Genomic DNA, 9,957 nt, shown 5'->3' on the forward strand with positions numbered 1-9,957 from the left:
ATTAAGTGGAGCAGTAGAGAGTATGGGTCAGGGAGGAGGCGAGTAATCCTGTGTCCTGCCCCACCCAGGTCAAATCTAAGCTGTCCTTAGTGCCAAGGGACTGGACTTTTGACAACATAGTAGACTAAAAATAAACTAGGCATGGCCACTTAAACCTTAGAACCAAGTGTCCCGACTTGAGTTCCAATGCCCCAGTGAGGTGGCAGGCTGACCCCATGTTACTTCTGGGGATGAGTGAGGAACCCCGTGAGTGATGGTGAAAAAACAGCAAAGGACCACTTGATTTAATCTCAAATCATTTATTGATTCTTAAAAAGAGAAAGGAGAGGAAGCCAACCAAAGCCACGGGCTGCCAGTTGAATAAGCCATCAGGAGTCTTCTTGGATCAGAGATGTGGTTCAATTTGCAGCAGTTAGCATCTTCTGTCTTGAAGGAGAGTTCCTAGGGGACCTCGCCTTCTCCCTTGACTGTAAGCTCACTGAGGACAGAGACTGGGATTGGCAAGGTGCCTGACTAGCAGAGGGTTCTGTTCCTCTTTCATAGACTGTCAATTCAGCCTCCCAAGTGATTTCTCTGCCTCTGTCTTGGCTCCTCCAGTCCACCCAACAGTCTTCCTAAACACCCCCTCGATCTTCTGAGTCTGCTTAAATGCCTTCAGGGACTCTCCATGGCTACAACAGCAGTAATTCTCAAAGTGTGCCCTGGGGCACATAGGTCCCAAGGGATGCTCCTGCAGAAATGGATTGGGGGCCAAATAAGTTTGGAAATGCTCTTTAGTAGAGCCTTCCATCCCTTGGAGACTCACGTTCCACTTGAGCATAATAAAGGCTCTGAGAAGTACTGTAAAGTCAGCGTGCAGTCTGGTTGGCATGTTTCACACAGCTTTCTCTATCTTATTCCATCACACACAATCATTTTTGCAAGAACTACCTATAAACAGCCAATAAGCATCCCCATAGAACATACTTCAGGAAGCAGTGAACTGAATGGTGAAGCCTGAAGTCCATTTGGGGAGAGGAGGGACAGCTGTGACATGACAAGTCCCTGCCTAAGGGAGTGTGGGTCTGTGGGAGCACTCGGGGAGCAGTGCTGGCCTAGAGCACCAAAGGGAAGGTATGGCTGTGGGCGATAAGGCAGAGACTGTGAGCCAGAAGATTCCACCAACTGCTCTCTTCTCTGCATATGGATGTCCTGGGAAAGGGTGTGTGTTTCTGGCCTGGCATATCCCGAGTGAATCTTGGCCTCTCATCGGACCCAGCAGCCCCCACAAAGGAGGTCACCGAGATGGTAGGCAACTATGAGATCTTTCCCCAAAAGAATATTCCAGCTCATCAAATAGATAGTTATGGAGGTCATGCTCCGACGGATCAGTGACAGCAGGAGCCTTCTATGGCAGGAAAAGCACAGGCTTCGGAGGCGGAATCCTGGCTTCCTAGCCTGATCCCATACCCTACTAGGAACTGTGGGGCCTTGAGTAAGTCATTCGATCTCTCTGAGCCTGTTTACTCATCTGTAACATGGGAAAATAACGACTGCTTTCAGTCTTGTTAGTGGAGTCAGGATTCAAACCAAGATCTCGATGCCTCCAAAGCCAGGTGGGTTCATCACCCCGTGGTTTAAGTCTCATCACCTATCCAAAGTTCTAAAAGTTCCCAAGGGAAGGAGTAAGTTGCATTGTTCACTCACTCATTCAATCCATATATTTATCAGGCACCGACAATGTGCCAGGCGCTGAGGAGACAACGCTAAAAAAAAACAAGCCAGGTCTCTGCCTTGCGTGGAATTCAGTCCCCTTGGTGGGGACTGAATCATTTATTTATTTGTTCATTCAATACTAAGCCGTTACTGTGGGCCAGGCACTGTGCTGAGCTCAGGCCCTGTGAATTGTGTTTGCAAAACGCTTTCCCCATCATCCTTTCATTTGTTCCCCGTGACAATCTGCTGAGATCGGAAGTACAAGGGTTACTACTCCATTCTGTAGACGGGGAACTAGAGGATCAGGAAAATCAAGTAAAAAACTGAGCTGGGAATCAAAATCTCCCTTCTCTCCGCAGGAATTAACTGAAGGCCTGCCCTGGGCCAGGTGCTGTGTCACCATGCAGTGCAGATGTCCAGTCTGGCTGCGTGGAGCTGACGGCCCTTGCCTGTGGTCCTTAATCCTCTCTGAGACTCCGACCCTCCCCCCACCAAGCCCTCAGCCATAGACCTTCCACAGAACAGGGTGTACTTGAAACTGATTCCTTAAATTCCAGCCTCTCAGCGATCCCCCTTAGCAGCCCAGGAAATCCTTCCTGCCCTTGAACTTCCACACCTTACAAACCAAGGCTGGTCCCTCCAGGGGGCCTCCTTTGAGTGGAGCCATGCTCAGGGAAGCCCAGGATGCTTCAGTCCTTCCCCAAATGCCAGCGAGGGAGCCAAAGGCACAGCAGACCCTGCACCACCAGCCAAGCAGGTGCTCACTGTGGGGGCAGGCGGGGGCCGGGAGGAGGGACAGGAGCTGAGCAGAACTTAAAAGCCAATGGGGCTAGCAACTGGAGTGGGAGGGGAGGAAAGAGTGATGAGGGGCAGAATGATGAGTACAAACTCATAGCAAGATGGGATACTAGAGGGAGGTCCTAGGGTTGGGAGGGGGCAATATCACCTAACACCACCTTGCTGTCAGCTTAAATGAGCACATCCCTGCTGGGCCAGAGGACTGACAAATCCAGCCGTCCTCAAACTCCTTCTGCATGCCCCCATCTTCCACCCCCTCCTTCTCCTCCTCCCCCTTCCTCTACTTCCTCTAGCAAGACTTCCCAGATCATCTCCCCTCCACCAGAATGTTCCCTACGTATCTGTCCAGCTCCTGTACCTACACTCTTCCCCCACCCTCTGTGTCCTGGGCATGCTCAATCTCCTTCATCACACGGGGACCCCAGGAGGTGGGTCAATGCCCGAGATCGTGGAGGTTTCTAGAGAGCATCCCATTTTCAGGTACAGAGTATGGAAACTCCTTCGAAGCTCCCTTCACCTGGGCTCTCCTGCCTCCTGAGCCAGCCCCAGCTTCAGGGGCCACCCCCTCATCTCTACCAGACCCTGACTGTTCCACAGGTGTTCACAGCCTCTTTCCTGTGCTCCTGGCACATGGCCCTCTGCCTGGATCCCGTCTCCCCTTTCATCCCCTGCTCCTGGTTCTTACCATTATTCCTCTAGCCCTATTGGCAATGAGAGTCTAAGCCAGGAGACCCCAACCCCCCAGGCTGTGGACCGGTACTGGTCCATGGCCTGTTAGCAACAAGGCCACACAGCAGGAGGTGAGCGGCAGGCGAGGGAACAAAGCCTCATCTGTATTTGCAGACACTACCCAGCACTAGCATCACCGCCTCAGCTCCACCCCAGATCATCAGGCATTAGATTCTCATAGGAACACTGGTCCCTGGTACCAAAAAGGTTGAGGACCGCTGGTCTAATCTAAATCACACTCACTGCAGTTTTAGGTGTATTTCTTACCTTCCCTACAGGTTCTGTAGGGGTATGGCTAGCCTGAAGGATTTGGGGTTGATCCAAGATATAACTCTCTGGTTAGGGGAGTATTCTTATACTATTCTTACACTTAACTCCAGTGCCTTCCTGAGGAGAATTTTTGCCTCCACTAACTTATCGCCAGGAAAAAGTAGAGCTGCTTCTTTCTTCTTATAGATGAGAAATCGTGCAGGCAGGAATTCAGGAATCATCCTTGACTTCACCTCCTCCCCTTACTAACCTCCTGCCAATTCCTAGTTCAAGCTGGCATCAGCTCTCACCTGGACCACTGCCATCACCTCCAAAGAGGTCTCCCACCTCCACTCTCATTACACCTGACCTGCAGCCAACTTGAGATGATCACATCACCCCCCAGCACAACCCCACAATACTAAATGGATGCCTCTGCTCTTAGATCAAGGTTTTAAACATGACCCAAAAGACTCAGTCTCTGCTCACCTCTCACTCTACGCCTCCCCCTTGCTATTTGGACTCCGGGCACATCTGCCTTCTTGTAGCCCCTTGTACATGCTCCCTCCTGCCACAGGGCCTTTGCGTATACTGTTTTATCTGCCTGGGTGGTTCTTCTATCTCCTTGGGTTTCAGGTAGGGTATCGTCTCCTTAAGGAAGTTCCTCCCCATCTCTGGATGGTCAGATGCTCCCTATATATTCTCAGAGCATCATGTGCTACCTTTCCTTTTCACTAACCGTAATTGTCTGACTGCATTTGTGTGGCTATTTAATTGATGCCCACTCTCCATCAGATTGCAGGCTCTGTGAGGCCAGGAGCCAAGTCAGCTTTGCTCTCTCTGTATCCCCATGGCTAGCACTGTGCCTGGCACATAGTAGGCTCTCAATAAATAGTTACCGTTTGAATGAGTGAGGGCCAAATGAGTGATACACCTGGGAGAAAGCCACCCAGTGAGGTCTTGACCAAACTTGGACTAGGAACTCAAAGCCCTTGGGTTAACTCCCAGGAGCTATTGGGGAAGCCACTGTCACATGCCCTACTGGATGAAGACAACTCCATCCCTCTGCTTGGCCTGCAATTAGTTAATATTTGAAAACAGAGTTTGCTCCCTCAGGGACCAGGTGTGCTAGAGGGTGCCAACTGGAGTACTGAATCTCAGCAAGGTCCCCACTGCTGCTGCTCCCTCTCAGTGGTCTGGTTCCTGGCCTTGGGAGCCCAGTGCTTGCTACTCCTTTACCTTTGAAACAGCCCTCCCCAGGTCCGTCCCAAAACAGAGAAGTGGGAGGCTTCAGTTATTGCTTGGAGCAGGGAGACTTGGTGGGAAGGAGAAGGGTGCAGAAAGAAATGGACGACAGAGCATCCGTGAAAAACTCAGAGTGATGGGAAAAAGGCTTGTGAGAGGCAGAATATTTGTCATTTGGGGAGACACTTTGGGAGGGTGATTCACCCTCTCTAGTCCTTGGGTTGCCCCAGAGAGCATCACAGTCTCCCTCTTTAGCATCTCTCCCATGGGAAGGGAAGAGGGAAAGAAAAAGACATCTACTGTCCAGACGAAGCCAGACAGGCTCTTTAAAGCAATCCTGGAGGACTTCCTGGAGTAGAAGAGCTTCATAGAAGCCCCAGGCAGCCTGGGAAAGTACCTGAGAAGCCAGAGACAGCAGAAAAAGAAACGCAGTGTGACCAAAGTAGAAGGAAGAGTACAAGGGAGATAGGAATCACTCTACTGCATTAATACGTTCAGTCATGTCACTCCCTCCTCAAAACCCTCCAGAGGCTCCCCATCTCACTCAGAGAAAAACCAAACACTTTCCTCCCTGCCCTCATCTCCTCCTCCCCACTCACCCTGACCTGCACTGTTCAGTCACACTGGCTTCCTCCCCAGTCCTTGAACACATGCTCCTTAGGCTGCTTCCTCCTCCTGGAACTGTCTTCCTTAGACAGCCCCACAGCTCACTCCCTTGGCTCCTGCAAGTCGGCTTGTGTCACCTTCTCAAGGACACCTCATCTGATGATGCTATTTAACATTGTACCCCTTCCCCAGCCAGCATTGGTCCTCCCCATTCCCTTTACCTTGCTTTCCCCCGTTCCTATAGCCCTTGCAATCTTCTCACATACTCCACAATTTACTTATTCTCTCTCAAGAGAAAACAAGCTCCACAGGGCAAGAATAATTGTCTGTTGGTTTGCTAATAAAACATCAGCACCTGAGAGTGCCTGGCATGTAGTAGGTGCTCAATAAGTATTGGTCAAATAACTGACTAAAAGGACTAGAGGGTGTAACTGGGGCTGGGAATGGAATGGAAAATTATTTTTCCAGGCTCCTTGGTCAGCTGAGGGTAAAGGGGACCAGAGTGGGTGGTCAGGTCATGTGAGCCACCCAGCATGCTAGGAACAAAACTGTCCCACTTGCTATCACGTCTGTCCCAGCTCTCCCTCCTCCCCCCCTCTTGAGTCCTCTCTGGGTGATGGTGCTCATGGCATCTGGCATCCATCAGTCCCTTCCAGAAGTCCCTGTGAAACAAAGGGGATGGCTAAAGCGTTCCCAGACTGGGGGCAGACGGGGGTGTGCGGGCGAGCTGCCCTGTCCCCGAGCCCTCCCACCTCAGCCCTGCCCAGAGCTACCAGCCCACTGGCTTCACCACCCCCAACACCCATGGACCTGGAGGAGGTTGTTGCCAACCGCATGCAACTCCTGGATCCAGATTTGAGGGAGGAGGAGGGGAGCTGGCAGGAGGAAACAGAGGCAAGCAAATGGGACCTGACAGGGGCCGGGCACCTCGGGCAAAGAATGTAAATAAAAATCAGTAAATATTTAGGGGAAGTGGAGCAGGAAGTGGGAGAGGGAGGGGTGGAGGGGACGTGTTGGATTTCCAACAACATCTGGAGGGCAGTCCCCTCCACCTCCTCCCCCACATCCCATCCCACCCCATGTGGGGGCTCGCAGTGTGAGAGAGGGTGCTGGCTCGCGGGTGTGTGTGTCTGCGCTGGGCTGTCTGGATGCATGCGTGCATGGGGTGAGTCTGATGGCCTGGAGTGTTTGCTTGGCCAAGGGCACACAAGGTCAGCCTTGCCCAGTCGCAAACAATGCTTCCCTCTGAGTAGTTAGCATCCTCCCTTCCACAGGGCCCTGCTGTGAGCCAGGTAATGGGCATTCTGGGATAAAAAGACAGGGTCCCTATCCTCGAGGAGCTTCTAAATGAAAGGATGATGACAACACATGAAGAGTGTCTTGACAGATGTCTGCTCATGGGGCTACAAACCCAGGTCAGGGGGTAGTGACATGAAGTGGAGATCAGGGAGGGCTTCCTGAAGGAGGGAGACATAGATGAGAAAAGAATGAGTGTGTTGTAGGGGGATGCTCATTTTCAGGGAGAAGTAAGAGTATAAAACATCGATGAGGAAGGTAATGAAGGATGATGGAGGAGGAGGACAAAGAGGTTGAAGCTTTGCCTACCACTAGGAGAAAAGATAAACCAAGAGCCCAACTATGCAGCCAGGAGCATGAGAATGGACATGGAAGGATGGACCGGGATCTGTCTCACCATCATTTTCTTCCATAACTTCCTGATGAACCTTTTCCTGGACAGAGATCATGTCTCCCTTTCTCTGTAGCCCCCCTCTTCAGCCCCTGTCACCCCGGAAGCACAGCCCAGAACCCAGGAGCCTGAAGTCTCATGAGTCCCACTCCATCAGGTTTAGGGGAGGAAAGAGAGGCCAGGAGAAGGGACATGACCTGTCCATGGAACCATGGGTGGCACTGAGTGGTACAGTGGGGGCTAGAATCCAGGGCCCCTGACTCATGAGGAGGAAGTGGGGGCGTGGTGGAGAGGTCCTTATTTCTCTGTGCCACTCCAGGCTTTGCCTTGGGGACTCGGTGTGTGTCTGGGCCGTTGGCAGATTACGTCGGAGAACCAGTGTCCAGCCCCTCCTTGCACGTGCACTCCCACTCTGCTTGCTGATTCAATACTCACCGCTGATGCCCTTTGCTGTGGCCCTTTCCACCAGGGGACATTCGATAGCTCTGGCATAACGGAGAGGGAGCTCTTGAACTGGAGACGGACAGCCAGGATCCTGATTGTGCCTAGAGCAGAGAGGAAGTAGAAGAAGGTGCAGCCCAGGCCCTTAAGAGAACTGAGCACAAAACCTGGTAGCACATAAGTGAAGGGATAGAGACCGCTCATTCATTCATTCATTTGTCAACTAGACTTCAAGCACCCGCAAAGAACTGGCCCTTGGATGCTTGGGGGACAGTAAGGAGCAAAGCAGTATAAAGCCGTGGTTTGCAGACTATGCTTCATGGACCTTTCTTAGATGCTGCCGTGATCAGGGGAGGGAGGATGAGGAAGATACCAAAGTAGCTTCTATCTTTCATTTGCTTTACTCATCAAACTTCCGGAAAGATTTTATTTGACAGCTCTCAATACTATTGGGGGGAGAATTTGAAAACCACTGCTCTCCCAGGGCAGAGAAGACAAGTCTACCCACCCCTTACAAACAGAGGTCACCGCTAGAACAAAGGAAAGCGGAGAGCATCTGCTTCTAACTTCAGAGCAGTGGGCTTCAGTGTCCCACTAACCTCTAATGAGGTTAGACCCTAGGAAGGACCAAACAGATTTTCCAGGCTTTTCTCTTGTCATTCAAATTGGGTCAGCCTCGCTGTGGGGCCTGCCTGGCTGTGCTGGCCCACCCACCTCACAGTGAGGCTGCATCCGCTAGCTAGAAGAAGTGCGGGGTCTCTAAAGAGAGTCTCAAGATTGGAGTGTCATCCTCCCACCTCCTGCTTCCAAGCCGAGGGAACAATTGGGACCTTTGTCCAGCAGGAGGATGCCCAAAGGGTGAGGTCACCCCCAACATGGCTGTTTTTGTTCCAGAGCCAGGGAGATACCAAAGCTGAGTCCAGGCACCCACCCCTCACCCCCCTGTCCCCAAACCCCTGGGCACCATCCCTCATGGAAGGGTTTCCTCAGGACCTCGGACAAGGAGGAGGGCTGGTGTGGCCAGCACTGGTGGAGGAAAGGAAGGTTCAAGATGGGTACGCTTGGGAAGGGGACTGAGACGACATCCCCAACTTATAGAGGGTGACGGTTCCTTACAAGGATCTCCAGGAGCTAATGCAGCTTGGCCTACAAAAATGGTTCCAGACCCAAAAGGAAAAACTAAGGGCCCTGATGCCAGAGGCCCCAGAAGCTTGCCTCAACTTTCACCCGAGAGTCCTTTGAGAAGGGGGATGAAGTGAAAGTCCCCACTATGGTCATAAGGAGGGTTTTAAAGGGACTCGCCCAGCCCCAGCAGCCCCTCCCTAGAGAAGGAGTCTGAGGAACAAAGGACAGGGAAAACTGGGGGCGGAGAAGGCGGGGAAGGCGGGGAAAGTGTCTGCAGCCTGCAAGAGCAACAGAGCCAGAGTTCCAACCAGTGTCTGAGGAGCAGGGATGGGAGGCCTTCAGGAGGCTCAGACGCCAGGATGGGGTGACGGTGGTTAAGACAGACAGGAGGAGCAGGAGGTGGCTCACGTGGAGTTCGGAGGGGATGTCATTGTGGTGTCGCTGAGCACTGGGCTGGGGTTCAGGGACCTGGGTTCTGGTCCTGGCTCCGCCTCTGACTCGCCCAGGCAGCCTGGCTAGTTTTCCTCTCTCCCGGCGTCAGTTCCCCTCAATCTGTGTGATGAAGCCCTCCAGAGCCCAGTTCTAGTTGTCCGGACTGAGAAGTCCTAGGCAGCAGGGTACAGGAGTGCAGATCTGAGGCATTAGATCAGGGGCCCTTGTGGTCACCTGATGAAACACGGTGGACAGGGCAGGACAGGAAGCGCCCTCCCGACCGCCCCCCCCCCCGCCCCCCCCCCACACACACACAACTTCCCTCTACCCAGAGCTTCAACTACAGGAGCAGCCGCTTGTGGGGAGTGGGGTAGGGGGCAGAGCTACACAGGAGCCGACCATGGCATGGAGCTGGTTGGGAAGACAGTGGTGCTATTGGTGGAGAGTGCAGCTATCCAGAGGCCACCGACGTTGGGCGCCTGGAGGGGTGGGTCACCCGCAGGGCTGAGTGGGCAGCCACAGAGGGCTCAGAGCATGCTGGGAGCAGGGGCCAGTGACAGGATATTGAACGGTCTGACCAGGTCAACCTCTAAATATGGATTCTCAGACTTTGGGAGCAGACTGCCTCTCTGCCCCGCCCCTCCCCCCCATTTATTCTGGACCAGGCCCCACCCCATCTTGGTGGAATGTTGTGTGAGCTGAGAATAGTCATTGCTGGGGTCAAGAAAGGGAGGGTCACCAGGGACTAATTGCCTTAAATAAATGAGCAATTAAGGCTGTTACAGGAAGTATCCAGACCCCCCTCCACCCACCACCCTGAAAGATCACCATGGCAACCACTGCCGATTTTGCTCCATGAAAGACCGAGCCCCTTGGTTGGTTCACATGGCTGTCATTCAGACAGTGAAGAGTGGAGAGGGCATGGTTTCAGTCAAGAAAAGTAGAAAAGG

The 9,957-nt window shown here is 52.7% G+C and overlaps 1 long non-coding RNA gene across 1 annotated transcript; it reads right to left on the reverse strand.

Moving 5' to 3' along the window:
* Positions 1-385: 385 nt before the first annotated feature.
* LOC118603822 lies at positions 386-9,161 on the reverse strand. Its single transcript, XR_004951310.1, has 3 exons — positions 8,984-9,161; positions 7,445-7,554; positions 386-478 (listed from the first exon to the last, which is right to left on the reverse strand). It is a non-coding gene; the product is annotated as an uncharacterized LOC118603822 (long non-coding RNA).
* Between the last annotated feature and the right edge of the window lie 796 nt (positions 9,162-9,957).

This window comes from Rousettus aegyptiacus, unplaced genomic scaffold (genome assembly GCF_014176215.1).
Source record: "Rousettus aegyptiacus isolate mRouAeg1 unplaced genomic scaffold, mRouAeg1.p scaffold_m13_p_6, whole genome shotgun sequence".
Classification (NCBI taxonomy): Eukaryota; Metazoa; Chordata; class Mammalia; order Chiroptera; family Pteropodidae; genus Rousettus; species Rousettus aegyptiacus.